The sequence below is a fragment of the Triturus cristatus genome, chromosome 5_1 (genome assembly GCF_964204655.1).
Source record: "Triturus cristatus chromosome 5_1, aTriCri1.1, whole genome shotgun sequence".
Lineage (NCBI taxonomy): Eukaryota > Metazoa > Chordata > Amphibia > Caudata > Salamandridae > Triturus > Triturus cristatus.
Window position 1 is genome coordinate 593,403,060 of NC_140587.1, and position 21,125 is coordinate 593,424,184.

Consider the following 21,125-nt stretch of genomic DNA (forward strand, 5'->3'; position numbering starts at 1 on the left):
TGCCAGATATTTTGTCCATATTTGAAGGGATCTGCATATTCCTAATGACATTCTTCAGTTGAATTCCTTTAGCAGAGATATAATGACCCAAATATTCCATAAAGGATACATTAATTTTTAATTTCTCAAGTTTCAAAGTTAAACCAGTGTCATCCAATCTTCATAGTACTTCTCCTAACCGCTCATCATTTTCTCAAACATCATTACCATAAACTTTAACATTGTCTTGATAAACTCTTATCCCCTTGGACACCATTCAAAACACCTTCTCATTCTTTGGAAAACAGATTAACCTAAAATTAAACCAAATGGCATCCTCACATACTTAAAGGTGCCAAAAGGTGTAGCATGCCAGATTCTGTGGCAATGGATGCCGTCTAATTTGATTGTAGACTGAAGTCAACTAATGGGAAGAAAAGTATTTAACTTCCCATAATGAACTTAGCTTGTGGATCATTACCTCACAAGTTTATTCAATTCCCTTAGCTCCACACATAGCCCTGCTTCACCATTGGCCCTTTGTGCTATTACAAATGGGAACAGCCATTCAGAACTTTCTACTTCCTCAATCATGCCATTAGACCTTAGAACTTTTTTTTCACAAATAATGTCATCTTTCAATTTAAGAAGAACATTTCTCACTTTACCAACTTTGGGTACAGAATTAGGCTTATGTGTTGTGAAGTCAATATTATTTTTAAGCAGTGTAATTCTTTCCTAAAAAAGTAGGGAAAAGATCTCTCTCATATTCTAATTCAGTAGATGAAACTTGAACAGAGCTCACATTTTCTTTTAATCTGATAGATGGAGACTCCTTAAGATCCAAATATACCATCAAGTCTTTTTGATGGAACCTACTAATTATTGAGTCTCCCTTTATTAAAACATAAATACTCCCTGCAACAAATCTACTTCAAAAGTTCATGCACCCTTTACAATAACCCAAATGTTTGATAGGTTCACCAGAATATATTTTTGGCTTGATGTCAAGTTGGAATATTTGAACTTTCCCTTTCAATTTTGAGTCATAGACAACTTTTGGAATAAGAGTAATCTGGGCTCCAGAACCGTAGAATATAAACCGGAGCATCATCAACACATTCCTCATCAAAAGGATTGCTTTCACCATTGACCAGAATTTGATGAATATTCTCACTTCTTTCTCTGAAGTGTAATTAACTTCTATTTCTTCCTCCTTAGTAGCACTTGATAGAATGTCCTTTCTTCCAACATTTTTAACAAACAACTTTTCAACCTGGGCAATCATTAAAGTTCGCCAAGTGAATGAAACTCCCACATCTAAAACATCTGCTCTGAGCCTTCTTAGATTGATTTTGTTCATCCCTTTTATACTGCCATGTTTTAACCACTCAAATTGTATCACCATTCCCCAGTTCCCAAGGGGCATTTTAGTTTTTTTATTGTTGCCACACAGGCCATAAGTGTTCATATGATTTGGCGATGGTTAATGCATCTGATAAAGAAGGATTATCTTTCTGCCACAATGCTTATTTGGCCTTTTCTATGACACAACCCAACATGAATTGATTCTGAAATCACTCCTCAGAAGAAGACCCAAAATTATAAGTGGAAGCCAGTTTGCGTTAGGATGATATATTCTCTTCGGCAGATTCACCCACTCCCTGCATGTGTTTAACAAAACTGTAGCGTTCCAGCTCCGTACTTATTTTTGGGCGATGATGAATATCCAACTTGTTTAAACAAATTTAAAATGTATTTCAACCCACTGAATTTTCTTTAGAAAGGTCAGGCAAATGCTCAAATACTTATTGGTCTTTCAGACCTAAACAGTGCATAAGTAAATATGTTTTCTGTTCTTCACTCAGCGAAGTACCACGCACTAGAGGGTAGTGATTAAAAACTTTCTTCCATTTTTCCCAGTGCAAAACAGGTTCACCAGGTATAAATAAAAAAAATGGGGGAGCATTTATGTTCTGCATAATCAAATGTCTAGAAAGCTGTGACAAAATCACTAATGCTAGTAATTGCAAAAACAAAATAAAATAAAAACAACACCATTATCCAAGAAGATACCGGAGCCCATAAGAGAACACCAGTATTTGATGTACTACACGAAACCCAAAGTTTATATTTGCAGTTTGAAAACTGAGCAAAAAATGTTGCAAAATAGTTAATCTTCATGAGAGAGGTAACTCAGTCTACGATGACCACTAGTAATAGAGGACCAGCAACAATCAATTCCAATGCGTGACGTAGTAGAAATGAAATTATCCATTTGGCAGTAACGGAAAAATAAAATGTGTTAACTAAATTGTCAATCCACATGTAGCGACTGATGACTATTAGCAGTCAAAAGTGAAGCAGCTGTACACAAAAGAAAATAACTTGTCTGTAGCAACCCCAACAAAGATCGGGGCAAAACATTGGTGTCTACTGCAATGCCACAGGATGACGTCAACGTTGGCCTGTGGTTGCAGCCAAAAGCAATGCAGCTGTTCGCAATAGAAGGTAACTTGTATGTTGCAGCCCAAATAAAGAAGTCAGTGCGGCATTGATATTGATAGTTTGTAAAGTGGTCAATTGCCCAAGGGCGTCTTGGTGCTACTATCTGGAATGAAGATGGTAAACACATGTTGGCAAAAATGACAAAAAGATGCTACTAAATGCACATGGCCTGTGAAAAGAGCCAGGTTTTACGTTGTTTCCTGAACTGCAGGACAGAGGGTTGAGCTTTGAGGTGCAAAGGCAGCGCATGCTACAATTAAATGGTGGCGTCCGAAAGACTTCTCCCTCCCCAGGAAGCTTTCCTGATTTTTGGGTCTAACCATCAATTTAATGAAGCCAGAACAGAGTAATCTTCCAGGGAATACCATCAGAAAAACTTTCTCAGATAGCATGGGCTCGAATTGTGAAGTGCTTTGTGTGCCAAGCTAAATTCTTTAAAGGTTATTCTTTTCCTGACTGGGAGACAGTGTAACCTCTCGATGGCTTGAGACACTGAAGCATATTTTAGAATCTTCATGAGAAGATGTGCTGCTGCATTTTGAAGGGTTTTCCATGTATTCATCCGCCTTTTCTGCATACCCATATAGAGGGCATTACAGTTGTCAATCCTAGAGAGCACTGATGAGGCGATTACTGTTTTCTATAAATCAAAAGGGATGAACGGGAGGATCTTTTTCAGTGTTCTTAGAAGGTAAAAACATGATGATATCATTTAATTAATCTGGTCTGAAAATGTGAGCTTGCTATAGAGAATTACCCCTAGAAATCTAGCCTTGGAGACTGGAGAGGGAAGGGGGCCCAAATCTTGAGACCACCATACAGGATTCCAAAAGACCTCTGACTTCTCAGAGTTTAGCTTGAAACAATTGCCTCCTATCCAGCCTACGGCCTCCCACATACACTTACTGAAATGATTAGCAACATCTGTAGGATCCCCTGAGATCGAGACTACAATTTGCATACCTTCCACATAGGAGACAGTGAAAAAGCAAAAGGATCTGATCAATTTGGCCAGAGGTGCCACATATATATTAGAAAGGGTCAGGCTCAGCAAAGATCTCAGAGGGACAGCACATGGTAATGTGAAAGATATAGAAGTAAAGTCTCTTAGATCTTCTGTTTGTTCTGTATTAAAGAGAAATGATGTCAAATGCTCAAGGGTCGCCCTCCAACATCTGTTGTTGCAAGCCATTTAATGAGTACTGAGTCGGAGACAGTATCAAAAGCCTTAGAAAGATCCAACAGGATCACTGCTGCTTTCCTTACACAGTCCATATTCATTCTGATTTCCTCAGATGCAGCGACCAGCACTGTACTGTGATTGTTCCTGAAACTGTATTGTGCACCAGCTAAGATCTCATTTTCATCAAAGAATGTCAAGAGTTCCGAGTTCTGGTGTTTTTCCAGTATATTCACTCTAAATGAAAGCCGGGGAATTGGTCTATAGTTTTTTCCCACATTTGGGTTAGGTGAGGACTTTTTCATCAGGGGAAGAATGGCGGCTTTCTTCTAGTTGGTTGGGAAGATTCCTGCCTGAATGGCCGTATTTAGAATTTTAGTCAGATGGCCCGAGATTGTATTGGTTACTGACTGCAAAATTATTGATGGACAGGGGTCTGATGGAGAGCCAGTTTTGGTGCGATCAATCAGCAATCTAACTTTCTCCTCATTGAGAAGGGGGAACTCCTGAGGGGTAGCATATGCAATTTGCTAGCTATTGAAACTATTTCCCACCAAATTTGTGTTCTGGCTGGGGTTACATTTACAGTGTATTTCCTGTACCCTTTCTTGGAAGAAATTTGCTATTTTGTTGCACATAGTTTGGTAGGGCACCAAAGTATTAAGGGTATCAGGATTGGACAATGTTTTAACCATTTTGAAAAGATTTATCTGAGTTTTTGACCAAAATTAATTTTCTTGGTAATGTATTTTGATTTAGTATCTATAATCACGTTCTTGTATTCTAATATATATTATTTGTATTTGTTTTTTCTGCCTCACAGTATTTCTTCTTCACATACGTTCTGGATGTCCACAATTTTGTGTAAAAAATTCAAGGTCCAGTGAGAACCAGAGGACCGTTGGCTTGTTTCTGTGTTTTCTGAAAGGTTTTCAAAGGACTGATTGAGAGACTGCTGCGTTAATCCAGTCCTTGTAGTTGGAAGAGGCTACATCAGGATCCTTTGCTGGGATAAGCTGAGAATCAGACAAAGTATTGTTACATTTGGTGGTGTTTATGTTTCTCCAGGCTGTAGTGGTAACAGTCTGCGGAGCTGCATTAATTCGTGTAGCTGTGGTTAAAGCTCTTAATGTAAAAACTATGGCTTTGTGATCAGTCCAGGATAGTGGTAAGATAGATTTGACTTTTAACTCCTTATTGTTAGCAATGATGCCATCTAGTGTATGGCCCGCTATATGAGTAACTGGATTGACCAATTGGTCTAGGTTAAAACAGTTACATTTATCAAACAATTGTTCTGTATCTGTATTAGTTGAATCCTTTAGATACAAATTTAAATCAGCTAGCATTGTAAAATTAGGATACTGCAGGCAGGACTCAATAAGTCCATTGAGCGTGTGGAGGAATTTGATTGTAGGGCCTGGTGGTTGATAAATAAGTAGACCATTAAACTCTACTGTATAAATGAATTTGCCTTTGAAAATGAGAGCCTCGCAATCTATTTGAGAGGCTTCCTCACAAGTAATTTTTAAGTTGTCATGGTAAATGACCGCAATCCGATTTTCGCGGTCTAATCTAAATGAGGTAAATCCTTTGGGACTACCAAATCAGGGATAGAGGTCTTGAACTCATAACTATGTTTGATGAGGGAACGGACATTTAACAGGATACATAACAGCTTGTACGCGCCTTCTGAATTTGCCCTTGTTTTAGCTCCGGAAGTGCATCTGCTAGGTGAGACTGATCGTGGTGCTAAGTCTGTTTTGCATTCAAAATGGCAATGTTTACAATCTAGACATAGGATATCATGTGCATTTACCAAACCAGGAAGTGAGGAAGCACGAGTTAAAGCCCTCTCTGCACAAGCGGACTAAAAGACAGTTAACAGTGATATGCACAAATAAGACAAAAGGTAAGTGCACTCCCTCTCCAAACAGAGTCCCTGTAAGAATTTTAAAAGTATTTAAAATTAGCAAAGTTTGCCAAGTCCAGATGCAGCTAGCCCTTGTTATGCTGTGTGTTTGCACTAGCATTCGCCTAATATAGGTGTTGCCAAATGCTAAATACTGAACCACCTACCTCCAAGATTGCGGTGTGGTATGTGCCTTCACTCAACCAAGAAGAGAGGCAGCATGAGTAAAAGCCTTCTCCGTGCAAACAGCACAAGTTGCTGTGGACCAAAGGGCAGTAGGCATTGATCGGTGCAACTAAGACAAAAGGTAAGTGCACTCTCCCCCAAACAGAGTGCCCTACTGTGATGCCGCAGGGTGACGTAAGAATGAACTGCCGAGCAAGAAGATGGAGGAAGCGTGTGAAGTCTAAAGGCGTACACCAGAGAACAGTCATGAGGCAGCAATGGCAGGCAGATTGCCATATGGGTGAATGGTCACTCTGAAGTATATGTTAGGCTGAGGGCAATAAAATACACTAACTTTGACCACTAGCCTTCACCGAAAAGTTAGAAATAAACACCTTCGAACACAAGGTGAAGTGGCAACTCAGCTTCTATTCAAAGTGCGGGTCTGTTCAGTATGCATTGGGTGTTGAGGTACTTTAGATTCATGAAGAATACTCAAAGGGTTCATCACTGCCCGCTCATCACCAGTGTAGTAAAAAAGGATCACAGGTGTATAAGACTTATCTTGGAGAAGTTTAATCAGGAATTCAATACATTTCCCTCTTCCAACCCAATTTCTAACCACTGCTCCAACTCCTCCAACACCTCAGACTCCAACATTCCAATCCCCATCATAACACTCTAAGAACCAGGAATAATGAAAAGTTCCTCACACACACACTCAAACAAGGAACAGCCAGATACCACAAGTAATCAAGTAGGTGCTTCAAACACCACAAAAAAGTCTGCCAAATTTGGGAAGTACAAGCTGCATGTTACAACAGTAAAAATCTTGTTCAGATTTAGTGAACACAACTAAATATCTTCATGGACCCATCTAGATACTTAAACAGGATTCTAGTGATAAAAAATGTGAATGCTACAGGAGCACTGTACAGCCTCAAACAACTCAAACTTACAGAGGAAATAATTCTTCAACATATCACCCTGTTTAAAATGCACTAATTGTTACTTCCAAGTGGTACACCCCTCATAAAGCTAATTTGTTATACATCAGAATTGACAACACCTGGTGTAGCATGACATACATCGATGGTAAAGGATAATACTCTTGTAAAATCACCCAAGTGATGGAACAGCGATCTGTGTCTGTGCCCAAATCCCATCCCTCAAATGGTCCAACAAAGAGCGTAGACAATGAATTTGAGTGCCAGGGGAATCATCTTGTCAGATGTTCCTTGAGAAAGGTTTTAGTGTTCATTTTCAGCTACAGGACCATTTGATTCAGCCATTATAGCCCCACTGCAGTAATCCTTGTTTCCAAACCTAGATGAGCAAAGTGACCACTGACTGCTTTGTAAAACGATGCAATATGCTATGAGGCCTGTGTATTAATAGGTCGCATGGCAAACTTTCCATTTGTAGGAGGTTGAAAAATGAACAGCCTAAGGACTTTTAAAAAGGGAAGTCACCATTTGGGCCTCCCTGTGAATGGCGGAAATGCATGGATGGTGGCTAGAAAAGGAGGGCAGACGTCGGCCCCTGCATGTGCATTCCAAAACTGTGATTATTATTTGAAGCAGCTTGTGTCTCTTAAATGGACAGGTCATGCTTTAAAACAACATTTTCCAGGGTGCTACAGGGCAAACAAATAAGCATGCAATAGGCGCAGTGCCGACTGTGGGCCAGGGGAAATGGGGAACTGGCAAAGAACCGTCCTGGCAAGTCTGGATTTCTAGGGTGGAAGATTCTGGCTTGGAAAAATCTAGTACTGGCCTCAACCGATGAGGGAAAGCATATGAAGATAATTGGGGCCCTCTGTTGACCTATCCATCTAAGGAGTACAGAGAGTTAATGTCCCAGAGATCTCATATGGTCATTTAGCTTCCACGAGAGCCCTCCTCACAGATGTGAAAGGAGTAATTTCAAGACAGGCGAGTGCCCATGGAAAGTCCAATAGGAAAACTTCAGAGAACAGGATGACACCCAATGCAAGCTGCATGATACCTATGGGGGGCGGGTGATAAGTTGGGGTGGAAAGGGGATTTTCATGCTCTCTTGTTTTTTAGCTTTTTCTCTTATGTCTTTTTTTCTAGCTCCTTCTTTTTCTGTTTCAACAGATGTGAGTTGAGCATTGAAGTGTGCCTCACCGGCCTGTGGATGCAGGCAAGAGTATGTTAAAACTTGATCTTTAAAAATAAGAAATGAGTTAAACCTAAAAACGTTTTCGATTTGGGAAGATGGGGTGGGGGGAGAGCCATTAAAAATGAGTTGCAAAGATCTCTTTTTTAATCAGAAATACTTTTCATTTTCGCAAAACGACTTTCATAGTTGGATACATCCACTAAAAGCACAAATTACATCCTTGAATTTTGCAGCTACAAAACCTGTGAATTTGAGAATCACTGACTTAGTGACCACAAAATGCCATGAAACATTGGGCCCCAATTCTCTGAGCTTGTAATCTATTTTGCAGTCATAGTCCTAATGTGTAAGCAATGCACCAGCTTCTCCTTTGTCAATCATTGATGCAAACATTTGGTACGCTAGGTATGCTTACATTTGTCAGGCCACAATAATATGCTCTGTCACGCCTAAGAGAACACATAACATCTGTTCCTAAACCACTGAACTAAAGCTAAAGTTAGTTAGGCCTAGCTCTGAAACCAGTTGTTCTCTTTCCCAAAACCATTGGATTGTGAGTTGTCAGTTGTGAGATACCTATGCTGTAGCGTCTACTGGACCCAAAACCACAGATGTCGGGAAATTCAAAATTTTATTTCACCACTCTCTTTGTCCTCGATGGACCTTGTTTTGTGCCGAGAGGGGTTGGAAATAAGGGTCCCATCAGTCATCCAATGAGGACCAGGAATTAGACAACTCTACTACTAAATTGATATCAAGCTCATATAGATTACCCTCAAGACAATAGTATAAAGATATAGGGTTAACACTGCTGGCCCAAATCTTCTGTTGGAATGTAGGCGGGCTACAATCATATACACCAAGAGTTCAGCTAGAGCTATGCAGAATAATAACATGAGAATTTGGAGATCTCTCTAATATGATCTCCTCTAGTAATTAGTAAACTGAAATTGGAAATGCATATTCATTCATGTAAGGAACAATCATCCCTCTGAACCCACATCTGTAAAATGGCAAGGGCGCAGAGGCAAAGGAATTCCCTCATTTGCATAGGGCACATCCCTATGCAAATGAAGGAACGCCCCCTGATCGGATCGCTGGCACTTTAAGTGCACCAGCACTACTGGTTTTACTGAAGGGGACACACAAGCATCGTGGGACACACAAGCATCTGAGCCCCTTTCTGTGATACAAAAGTGCCTCGGGGGCACACAAATGTGCGTTGCGCCCCCGGGGCACTTATTGTAATACAGCCACAGGATTCTAGCAAAATATCCATCTGAACATGCTTGTCTGCACTGTGTCTGAGTTAATGCCTATAGGAGGCCCTCGCCTATTAAAAATGTATACATGAGTTTTAGGAACGCTATCAGGAGATTGAGGTGGAATCAAGAATTTGCACCTTCTACCTGAGAAAAACATCAGTGTTGAGAACTTTTGTTAAGAGAATGAGCAACCAATTTTACATTTCCTTTACCACTTCATTCCGCCTACAACTATTCACAATGGGCCCTTCTGCACCAATAAATAGCTTTGTTAATTTTTAAATAAAAAGTGCACCATAAGGGAAATGAGTTAAACGTTTTTCTGTAGGCTAGTTTTTTGCATATGATCTCTGGAACAGGTGTGTGCAAACACCAGGATGCTGAAGGCGATATTTATCACCTTGATTGTGCTTGGCCCTGCATGGCTTGGTAAATCTGGAGTAACGCAAGGCAGCTTAAGTTGCATCCACCCATGGTTTTTGTCACATTCCCCGATTTACCATGAGTGTTAGACCTGAAAATGTGTCAAAATGCTAAGTCTACCCAGGGTAAGGGTGACAAGGAGAAATATCTTTATTTCTCCTTGTTTTTTCCTCTTTTTATGTCTGCTGAAACAGGCTCAAAGGATTGTTTTTTGTGCAGGCAGTTGCCCCTTCCTGCACAAAAATAATCTTTCCTGCAATGCAGGCACCCTTGCACCATGGTCCAAGGATGCCTGCATTGGCACTCAGTAGCACATAGCGCGCCAGGACAAGGAGAGGACAGGAATGTGGCATGTAAAGAAGATACATATGGCATATCACGCTCTCTCCTTGTCATGTAATGCAGTGAAGTAAGGTGTCTTGCTGTGTCGCATAGTGTGACATTTTGATAAACATGACCCTGAGAGTGAAAAAATTGATGCATAAACCGTGATCAACAATGGTCGCTCAACCCATTTTGGGTATAGACTCCACTTTGTTCCTGGATTGGCAGTATTCCAAGTCTTGCATATATTATGCTTTCGCTGATGATTGTCTGCTGACTTTCGTCCAGCAAGACCTTGTGGAAATCAATAGGTCAAACAGGACATAATGCAGCTTTGTACATTTTAGAATTGAAGAAAGCAAGTGCAATTGGATTCAGATGGAAATTACAACCTGTTAATTATGGCATCTCACAGTATTTTTAATTAGCAGGTTTGCAGTTTGCCCCTGGGATTATGACAGGCCAGTATCTAGGCCCGTGAAGATAGCCACATAAAATGTTGCCATTCCTCCTCACAAATGCAGTCCTCTCTCCAATTCTCCACTAAAGCCAACCTTAATAGATTCTACACAGACATTTCCCAAGTCGAACTCAAGTAAAGCACAATGTTTGCTTAGTACAACGCTTCCTATTTGAGACTTCATCATTCTCTCATCACTGTCAATCAGTGCTTGAAATGGGCAGGTACTGCCCGGTACTGATTGCCTGCACTTCTTCAATTTGCAAGTGAGAGTACCTGCACTTGTCACCACTGCTGCAATATATTTAATTGGAGAGTATCAGCACATTTCAGGAGCAAACAGGTACTCTAAAGAGTGAGTCCCTGCAATTCTATATTTCCATTTAAAGCACTCCCAAAAACCATAGCCAACTAGATTTCCGAACAAGCAGAATGTGCCACTGTTATTAGAAATCAAAGCGACGTATTTATAGATATTGCAATTTAAATATTTTTTGACAAATATTACTTAGAATCAACCCAACTTTAAATATTATGGTTATATTTTACACCCTATTATTATTTGCCCATGGTCGTATACAAGAAGGTTATCAAAACGACACTGCACTTGAGAGTCTTTTGACAAATAGACCAATATTGCTAATGACATTTTTTTTAGCCAGGGTGCAGTCATTAGTGAATTATATAACTGGAGAGAATATTGATTTTTTTATTTTGTCTCAGCAATCAAATATTTGATTTAAGGTCACAGTGAGTGAGCGGTTTAGTTGCAAAAGTTGCATAAGTGGTGGTGCTATTGAATGTCGGTGTAGCTAGTACAAAGGCAACCTAGTCCTGATTCCAACTGTCAGCCTGATCTAGATTACAGTGGATGGGTTACTCCGTCACAATGGTGATGGATATTCTAATCCTAAATCCATTAGGATATTATGGGATTTATATTTCAGCAGACAGAATATCTGTCACCGTTGTGATGGAGTAACTTGTCTGCCGAAATCTAAATCAGGCCCTATGTCTCTTTCGTCCACCACCATACTCTCCCTGCTCTTTTATCCCTCTCTTTCAGGTTCTTTTTTTATCCCTGCTTTATTTTGCTGGCACTGTTTTCCCCTTTTTCTCTTCCTTTTGCTATACTACTTTTATGTTTTTCTCTTTCTTGCTCCAGACCTCTATCTGATGAAGATAAAGAACAAATAAGTGTTGGTCCTAAACATAAGTGCTGATGGGCCAAATTTGAAACCAACAGCTCAATTTAGCACCGATTGTGAGGTGATCCCATCTCTCTAAATAGAGGCAATTTCCATTGATGAAAATGCATCAATCTCTTTTGACCTACTTTGAAGAAGGGCAGATTAAAAAAAAATAATGAAACAATGCTAAACCTAGTGATTTACCATACCAAAGAGGAAATCCCCTGAGGTGTGGAAATACACAGAAGAAAACATCTGTTGAAAACCTGTTGCTTTCACTTGCAGTGGAAAGGGCAGCTCACAATAGGCTTTTGGCTTCTACCTTAGTGGTAATAAAATTATGCCACACCTAAGTATGTCAATACACTGATGTTCTTGCAAGTTTCACTGTCATAAAAAGTTATAAAATATATGAACTCAAATTACATAGGTGCATTCATTTAAAAGAAAAAACAGAAGAGACACAATCACTGCTATTAGAACAAAATGCATCAACCATAGCTGTGACAAATGTTACAAAGGCAAATGAAACGTGTGCTGCAGGATAACACCATAAACAACTCTACAGGTCTGTAACATGCTCTAGAGACTGTTCTCTGAAAATTAAACGAATATCAGAATGCCACAAAAAGATGGAAAATTGTCTTATTTTTATGGAGAAGGACAACTTCAATGGTAATTCCTTCGAAGGCTTATTTTTACATGTGCTAAAGTGCAGTGAGATTTGAGGTCTTAGAGGTCTAATTGTAGACATTTGAATTAACAAGATGGTACCAGGCCGTGAGCGGACTCCTTGGATCCTGAGAGGAGGAAGTTGTTAGTTATTTTGAAGACTTTTAATGACAGATAATTGAACCTTCCATGACGCATGGTGCAACGATGGCGGTAGGGATGCCTGTGTGGACCACGTATGGAATCCTAACCCAGGGCTCTCCATCCACATTCACAAAAATCTTTTTTCTTGGAAGTAGTTTATCAGCAGAGGTTTAAATGTGTGAACATTGGAAAGGAACAAGTGATGTACAAGAAAACAATGTGAAGAACTCAGCAGACCAAGCAAAGAAGATGAGAAAATGTTTTATTTGAGGAGCCCACACACAGAGATGATGGTTGACAAGAGGGAAAATAAAATCATGGCACACAGAATATGGAGCCTAAGACACAACCATGCAAGAACATGAGGAAATGAACATTCTGCTTACAAATCTGGTTCATAATGTACTACACCATAGACACAAACTGCATTTTAAAATGTAATACACTTTTAATTTGATGAGTTAAGCTGCTGCAATTTGTTTATTACATGTTAATATTTTCTGTAAATTAATATTTTAAATGATTTTACATAAAATATTTCAAATATTCACAATATTTTTTTTAAAAGAGTAATAAATGGTATTACATTTCCCTTTACATTGTCATAGGCAAAAGTCGCGGCTGGCATGACTCGTGGGTGGTGGGGTTGGGGCCGTGCCAGGGGGAGGGGGGTTAATTTGAAATATAAAAAAAATAGTTAATTTACCTTCGCTGGCCCAGTCCGGTTCCATGTTGTTCCGGGTCTTCTCTGCTCCTCACAGGAAACATGCAACCTCTATTCCCTCCACTAAGCCAATCACAATGCTACAATGGCAGCGTTGTGATTGGCTGGGATGCCGACCACACAGGTGTCTATGGGGAGGCCATTTTCTCCATGGAGACTGCATGCAGCCTACATGGAGAAAAGAGAGAGTGGTTTGGGTGGCCCAGGGGCCGACCAAATTGTAAGTGCCCTCAGAGTGGGCAAGCCATTCCTCCCCTGCCCCAGAGCAGGGCCGCCCAACCACCCGCCCCCAACCAAACCCGTCTGCTTTCTCACAGTGCGAGAAGCAGAAGCATAAATTGGTATTTATAATACCATTTTATGTTTCTGCTTTTCGCACTGCGAGAAAGCATTGGGGCGACGCTCCTCCACCCACATGGAGGAGCCGCCCCATATAGGCAGATCTCCCCAGTGGCAGAGATAGCCTTCAACAGGTGAAAAGTTGCTCGTAGTAATTTTACACTAATAACTTCTGTTGCAAGAGGTTCCACCCCATCATCTTTAAAGGGGATGAAGCCATGTAGTATAAATCTCCACTCAGAAAGGTGAATAGTCTTTACACCTAGGTATAGGAGTAAATATACATGTGTGTAAATATACACTTGTTCATTTACCTTTGTGAAATAGGCCCCATTTTTTCTCATCACCTTGCAAAATGACTGGGGTAGAGATGGGTAGTTGAGTTTCTGATTTTTTTCTGCTGTGTCATTATTTTTCCTGAACAGGAGAATTGACATCTCAATCTACTTTTTCCACAAAACTCTTGCAACACTAAGGGCCTCATTATGATATCAGTCGGAAAGCATTCTGATATCAGTCGGAATGGTCTCAGACCAACTCTGTTTCGGGGAGTCTGACCAACTGATTACGATGTTTCCGAACACCGTTCAGTCAGACTCTCATTGACTTCAATGGGAGCCTGTGTTCCGACCGACAACACAGGCTCCCATTGAAAAAAGGGGTTGTACTGGAAAACCTTGCACCCTGTGGCAGGCATCTAAGTGTCTGTTATACTTCCATTTGAGCAAGTATACCTGAAGAAACACTGCTTAAATTGATGCTCATTTAATGCAATATGGAAAAGATGATGTTGCAACAGCAAAATGTTTTATGTCCCCTGAATAGATTGACAGAGTGCCCTCTGCCTGGTAAATGGCATGTACCCCTGCCCTGATTGCTCAAATGTATTGTTGCCTGGATCCCTAATGCTGATTTTTGTCAGAGGCAAAAATGGACATAGGCCTGTCTTATGGATTGCTGTCTTGTTGGAATGTGAGGGGCACCTAAAGTGCTACCATCATAGTGGGGGAAGACTAACGCCTTCACCAGGAGTCACGCAGCACGAACGCGGTGGTGGCAGCATACCGTGTAGTGATCAGTAGAAGTGAATAGGTCATTTTTTATCCTATTTCACTGAAGCGAGGCTTACAGACTCACTCACCCTTTTGAAGGTCTGCTGCTGTGTGTCCAACTCAACCAGTAAATCTCTGGTTAGTGCATGCACTGGGCGCATGCATGCCTGCAAAGTATACATTATGAGAGATGCTGTGCAGTGCTTGTGCAATAAAAGCATGTACCACTTGTATGTGTGCTTGCAAGAAGTACAATACATGAAGGGTGAAGTGTTTTGCAGCAGGCACATGGTTAGTGTGTGTGTGCTGCCAGTTTGTGTTTGCAAAGAACACACACGGGTACAATACAGAAAAGCTACAGTACTGAGCAGTGTGTGTAGACTGAATGTATGTGCTGAATGTATGTTTGTCTGTAGTCACACAATGCATGGAGGTAACAGTACTAGAGAGTATGTATGCCATGAATGAGCACTCAGTGCAATTAAGCCTGCAATGAGGCATTACATGAAGGACCCTGGGCTCCATTTTGGGAAGCCGAGGCTTGCCTGGTGAAGACATGAGGTGTAGATGAATCCCCCAGACAGATGTGTGCATTATACTGAAGGAACAGAAAAAGAGACTCACATTTTACACTTCAAAAGTTTGCTCTTTGATTCAGTGATAGAGCACAAGAAAGGGGCCTGGAAACATCTCAGGAAGGAGATGGGGATGATAAGGGAATAATTAAGAAAATTGCTGGTAGCCCAACATTAAGCTTTTGATGCACATATCACTCTGGCTGACACCCATGTGTGAACTCTGGTCACTCCCATTAACTGTGCTGTGGGTTTATCAACTTTGGAGCCTTTCCTGCTGTGGCAGACAGCCTTTCAAGAGGGAAGAAGAAAAAGCAAAATGTACACTTCAAAAGAATCAGAACCCCAACATAAAACTTAAAAGAATGGGAGGTTGAGACCAGGCCCGGACTGGTGATTCCGGGCACCGGGCAATCTCCCAGTAGGCCGGATGGTGTGGGGGCTGGTTTTATGATAGGGGACTGATTTTCGGGCTGTGACTCCATAAGTCAGTGACCTGACTCACAGAGTCACGGCCCGAATTACTGCGGGAGGAAAAAACAAAACTGGCATGATTGGCATACCATTCATGTGGCATTTCTTTGGGGCAGATCAGTGATATGTTAATAAGGGGCCCTGCAGGCTCGCAGCGCCCAGAAGTCTCTGTGTCAGCGTCTGCGCACGATCTTGAGGGTGGGGGCGGGGCTGGGGCTGCCTGGTGTCCAATTGTGTCATGCGCATTGAGGGCGAGGGCCAGGCTGGTGCAATTAAATGTTCGCGTTTGGCTTGCTTAGGCCCAGGCTAGTTCTTCTGCTTTCCTCTGCCGGACCCGCAGGTGAGTGTCTGTCACTCAGGCCTGGTGTCTGTCGTGTGTCATCCCGTCCGTCACGGTCCACTCGGAGTGGGTGGTGCAGGGACATCATCAGGATTCATCATGGGCTGGGCACAGTCAGGTGGGCGCAGGCCGGTTCTGTTCGGTTGCTGCGCACAAGGGCCTGTTTGAGTAGTTCTTCCAGGAATGTCCTGAAGTGAATACTACATATTACGGTTTTGCTCTCAAGGTTGGGTTGAGAATGTGACAGATATTTGGACTCTGTTCTGTTGGCTTTGCCGTTCGATTTTCTGCTGAATAAACCGCTTCTTAGAGATGTGTCGTTTAAGGAATTCTTCAGCAACCTTACAGTAGTTACATCACTTCTGTCAACGATTGTGAGTGTCTGGCAAGATATTACAGATATATATTATTTGGAAAGTTGCAGACTATTATATAATTTCTTTAAATGTTTGGCAGCTTAAAAACATGTCACGGACCAGGTTGTGGTGATAGTTGGCAAGCTTCTCTGAATGTATTTCGGGCACCGATAACGAGGCTCGAGCATAGTAACATTTTCCAGAAATACAGTTAGTACTACTCAGTGTTTCAGGTTTTTTTTTTCCAATATCCAGCAAACCTCTGATGTTTTTGCAACATCCAAAATGTTTATTAAAAGATCAGATTTTATTTTAGCCCCCTCTTGTTAATTTTAAGGAAGCATTTGATTTTGGTATCTGTTTGCTCTTTAATGGTGAGATCTGACAGGTTGTTGTTTTTATTTGAGCCTTTCGACAGTATCTACTGCCGAATTTGGGTAACAAATGCCAGGTGTTTGGAAGTTTCTGGCAGCCTCATGGCAATGTTTGTCAAGATAATGGTATCCGGTGCTGAAAGCCTGAATTCTGGTTGTCTACCCGGAATAGCAGGTTTCTGGTAGAATGTGTCATGTAGATGTGAATGGCGGCTAATTAAATGAACGATAATTACCAGTTGTAAACGCCCAATATCATGTGGGAAGTACTGATGTTACCATTGTCACCATAACCCCACCCAACACGGGCAGGTCAGCAAGCCTGCTTCATGCCCCTGGCTCACACTCCTCAAACTTGGAATTCAAAATAGCATTTACTATCAAGGATCTAATATTTTATTTTTGTTTTATTGTATTTCGGGCACTATCGGAGATATTCCCCCCAAAAAAAAATATTTGTGATTCTGACATAGTTGACAATACATTATGCAGTTAGTTAATCGTTTACTATCCTTTAAAAATGAATACAATCCAATATGTAATGAAAAATGTGTTGAAAAATGCATTGTTTTGGCCTTTCTGTCTCCAAAATCTTCTTCAGGTGAGAACCCCCCAAACTCCCCCTAGTAGTGGTTGCTCACTGAGCTTGCTCACTACACACCATGTGGGGGCTGGTCTCACTTTTACTTTGTTCTCTCTGATTCACTATTCGTGCCTATTTTTGGTGCTCTCTGTAAGAATGTCTATGTGTACTTATGACTGGGTGGGTAACCTGGTGCTCTTTAGGGTCATCATATACTATTTACTGTGCTTTGAAAGTTGATACAATTAAATATGTAATGAAAAATGTGCTGTAAAATGCACCATTTTGGCCTGTCTTTTTCAAAAAATTTCTTGGGAGGCAACCCCCCCCAAATCCCCTTAGTAGTGGTCGGGCTTGCTCGCAATGTGCCTGATGGGGGCTGGTGTGGCAAAATTTGCCAGGGCTGCTTTCAGTTCCCAGTCCGGCCTTGGTTGAGACCTGAAATGTTGCCATCTGTCAAGCAGCCTGACAGGCTATGTGGGAAGAGGAAGCTCTGAAAGACTTCTGTCTGTGACCAGGATTGGCGGTCAAGGCCTGCTAGTCTCTCTGCTGGGTGAGGAGTCATCACCCAGGGAAACCAAGATCACCTTCCCCGGAGTTGGAACACCAGTGCCTGCCTGCTTGCCAAGACCAATGTGCCATGTCAGGAAGAGGAGAGCATTGAAGGCAGCAAGGTACAGTGGGGAGCGCTACAGTGAGGACTTCCTGTGCGGTGAGGTCATTGCCCCATTGCAGGATTGTTTTTAGTGACCCTCTGATGGAAGGAAAGGGCCACCATAGACTAAGCCATGCATCAAGCGCTATGATGGGAGCACCAATCCCCTTCTGCCTCATTGTGGTGACCCTTTATCCCAGAGGGGGTCACCATTGAGTAATTTGTGTGACCAGCATGCCAGGACTCATGAATCCCGTGTGCCCAGTGGGGCAGCTGTGGTGTGGGCAATTGCACTTGAGGCATCTATGTTGTGTCTTGAGGTACTGTGCCATGCTATGCCAGGAAGGGCTGACAATACTAAATTGCCAAAGATTACAGGCCATTGACTGGTACTAAAATAAGGCTGTGACCAGCAGGTTGAGCCCACACAACAAGATCTGCCCTGACTGACCCAATCACTGTGGAGGATGCTGAGGAAGATGTTGCACCATCGCTGGGCTCCGGTTGGGAGCTGAATGATCGAATCCCCTCCCCCACTGGAGAAGATTGACTTGCCACGTCTTCATAAGCTAGGAGCTGCTCCGATCACTGGGGAGAGTGTACAGCACCGCTTGGCTGAGTGAGCCTGCTCCGGCCATATGTTGCTGCATGTACACCAAGCAGCCCGACTTCTCTCAGCAGTATCAGAACTTGTGAGTGGCCATGCTCATGGCACCCTGCATGACACCAAATGCTTCCATACTGCAGGAGCATGTAAGATTGAAACTAGGCCTTTGGGCCCACAGCGGACCGGCTGCTGAAAGTGCTGCAGCACCATAGACCCTTTTGGACAATTCCTAAAAATCAAATTGGAACTTTTCATAACGGCTTACTAGTGTGCATTCCCTGGATGCCGCCATCAGTAAAAAGGGAATAACTACATTACAAGCAGGAGGATGGGACGAGGATTTTACTGACACACACTAGAGCCCCAACCTCAAGGGGAATTGTGTTATTGCTTTTGAATATTGTTACATCTTTCAATGTGCAGAGTTAGAAAGAAAATATTTATGTTTCTTATAAAAGCAAGTAAACAACTGAAAATTGATTGACTGTGCACTTTCAGTTAAGAGTCGTGTTCACTCACCTGTATCTACACTTCCCCCAGCGCGAGCCTTAACTGCTCATCCACTGCTAACACTGAAAGTCAAGTGCAGAAGGGCTAATTGGCCCAATTGTCCAGGATCCATAGTCAGTCAAGCCCCAGGACATCAGGAGTAAAAGGCCTCAGCCACCACAGTTGGGTCCAGTAGCCCTTTCTGCCCTGTCGCCCTCTGATAGTGGTTCTGACAAGTGCCTAAACACAATACATTAAATTACACAATTAGTCAATAACAATACTATTAGCTTTGTATAAATGTAACATAAAGACGTAGTTTAAACACACAATGATGAAAATAAAAAAGGAAAAAGAATCAAAAGAAAAAATATTTAGCTAAATAAAGTATTGGGCCAAAAGCCGTGACACTGAAGTACACTTTTGAAACAGTTGTGCACATTTGACCAGGAATATGCCGTCAATCACAGTGCAAAAGTGCTGATGACTGAAGTGAGTGGACCAATTTATCCATGCTGTATTTTGTGGTGAATAAAATACAAAACGACATGACCAAGGGATTGAGAGGGGTGCTCAAAACCCATCAATATCTGTATATATGTACGTAGTTTAATTTATGTTTTGTTTTATTACAGGAGGCTGGTGGGACAGACCTAAGAAAAGTCCACCTTCGAGAACACTGGAATCAGCTTTGTACAATGCCCACAAAACCTCAAAACTCCTGCTGCTGAATACTCAATGAGAAGAACCGTCACTCTTGTCGCAAATATTAAGTTAGATACAGTCCTCTTGTTCTGTGGAAAATGCCCCTCAACATAAAAACAAGGAAGGGGAGCTGATGAAACAGTACCCAACAGTGCTATAGGGGAGCTAAATGCATATTGCACCACAGACTCTGGTCTTTTCCAGACACTATCCTCTCAGGGTTTGGACTAGAGTATTTAAACGTCACTCAGTAATGAGTGGCACATAAATACCGAACGAATAGCTTGAATGTACTTCCTGCACAATATAAATGTGATCACTGGATTTTCTGTGAGTGGCTAAACCCTAACTATGAGATGCAAATGTGTGAATACACCCAGGAACCAAATGTCATAAACTGTCATCATCCTATGTTTTTGCTGGGAATTATTGATGCTAAAAGATAGGGATTCCCTAAAGATGTGAACACCAACAGCCTCAGCTTTTTAGTGGTTTTAAGCTAGTCGAGGCTCACAATATGATGAGAAAGACATATTTTCTAGTGCTTTAGACATGTGTAAGTACTATTTCAGCTGCAATCATGTGCCAATGCAGACAGGTTTGGTTTATGAAGAGCATACAAGCTGTTTTTGTATTCTGTTGATTGTAAACTAATACAAGTTGATGTAATGATGTCTTCAATTAAACAAGAATTAACTATTCACATAGTTCCTGGCATAGATGCAAGAAGTGTTTTATCCGTCTGTAAAGATCTTGGTTGTGTATGAGCAATCTATCAAATTAAAAGCTTTGACAGAGGTTTGGAGTTCAGCCTAAAAGTGAAGTACAAATTGAGTCATACATGAATCCAGTCAGAATGCACGGAAACCAGGACACCTACTGCCAACCACGTTCACAACAGACACACATATTGACTATCAAACATACAAACATCAGAATACACAGACACAGTAGCAATTGGATTTTTGTGAATTTCAGAAACTGAGTAACTTTACCAAAGTCACAAACATTTCTCGAAGACTCCTAAGGTACTCGTTTCTATAAATTAAGCCCTTGGCAACTTGCTTCTGGAGCTAATAACTGGCAAATCTAGAGCCAAACATAATTTCTCTTTTGCAAAACGTAACTCTCCAATCCTGAAAGAAGCTTGACAGCAACCGGTAAGAAGACAGTTCTCTTTTCAGGCAAATGCCATCTGGATCCAGATAGGTTTGGACCCGAGCATTTAAAAAAGACTCATCATGACAAGATAACATAAACAATTGGAAGAACTCGATCTATTTTCACTATATTCTCATCAAAAGGCAAGAGTTAGAATTGGTGGTAATCTGTCTGAATGAATTGTTCTATCTGAAACAAGGGAGCAGACAGGGTTGTCCTCTATCCTCTGCGTTATTCTTGTTGGTCATCGAGCAATTGCTGTTCATGATGAACTATATACAAAGCATCACTGAGGTTTCTATTTATGATGTCAGTTTTAAAATG

General features: G+C 41.4%; 1 long non-coding RNA gene across 1 annotated transcript in view; it reads left to right on the forward strand.

Annotated features, from left to right (window-relative positions):
• Positions 1–19,767, forward strand: part of LOC146831246 (uncharacterized) — a 525,430-nt gene extending 505,663 nt beyond the window's left edge. Inside the window, exon 4 of the long non-coding RNA XR_014961257.1 lies at positions 19,571–19,767. This is a non-coding gene — a long non-coding RNA (uncharacterized LOC146831246). The remainder of the gene's footprint in view (positions 1–19,570) is intronic.
• The last annotated feature ends 1,358 nt before the right edge of the window (positions 19,768–21,125 follow it).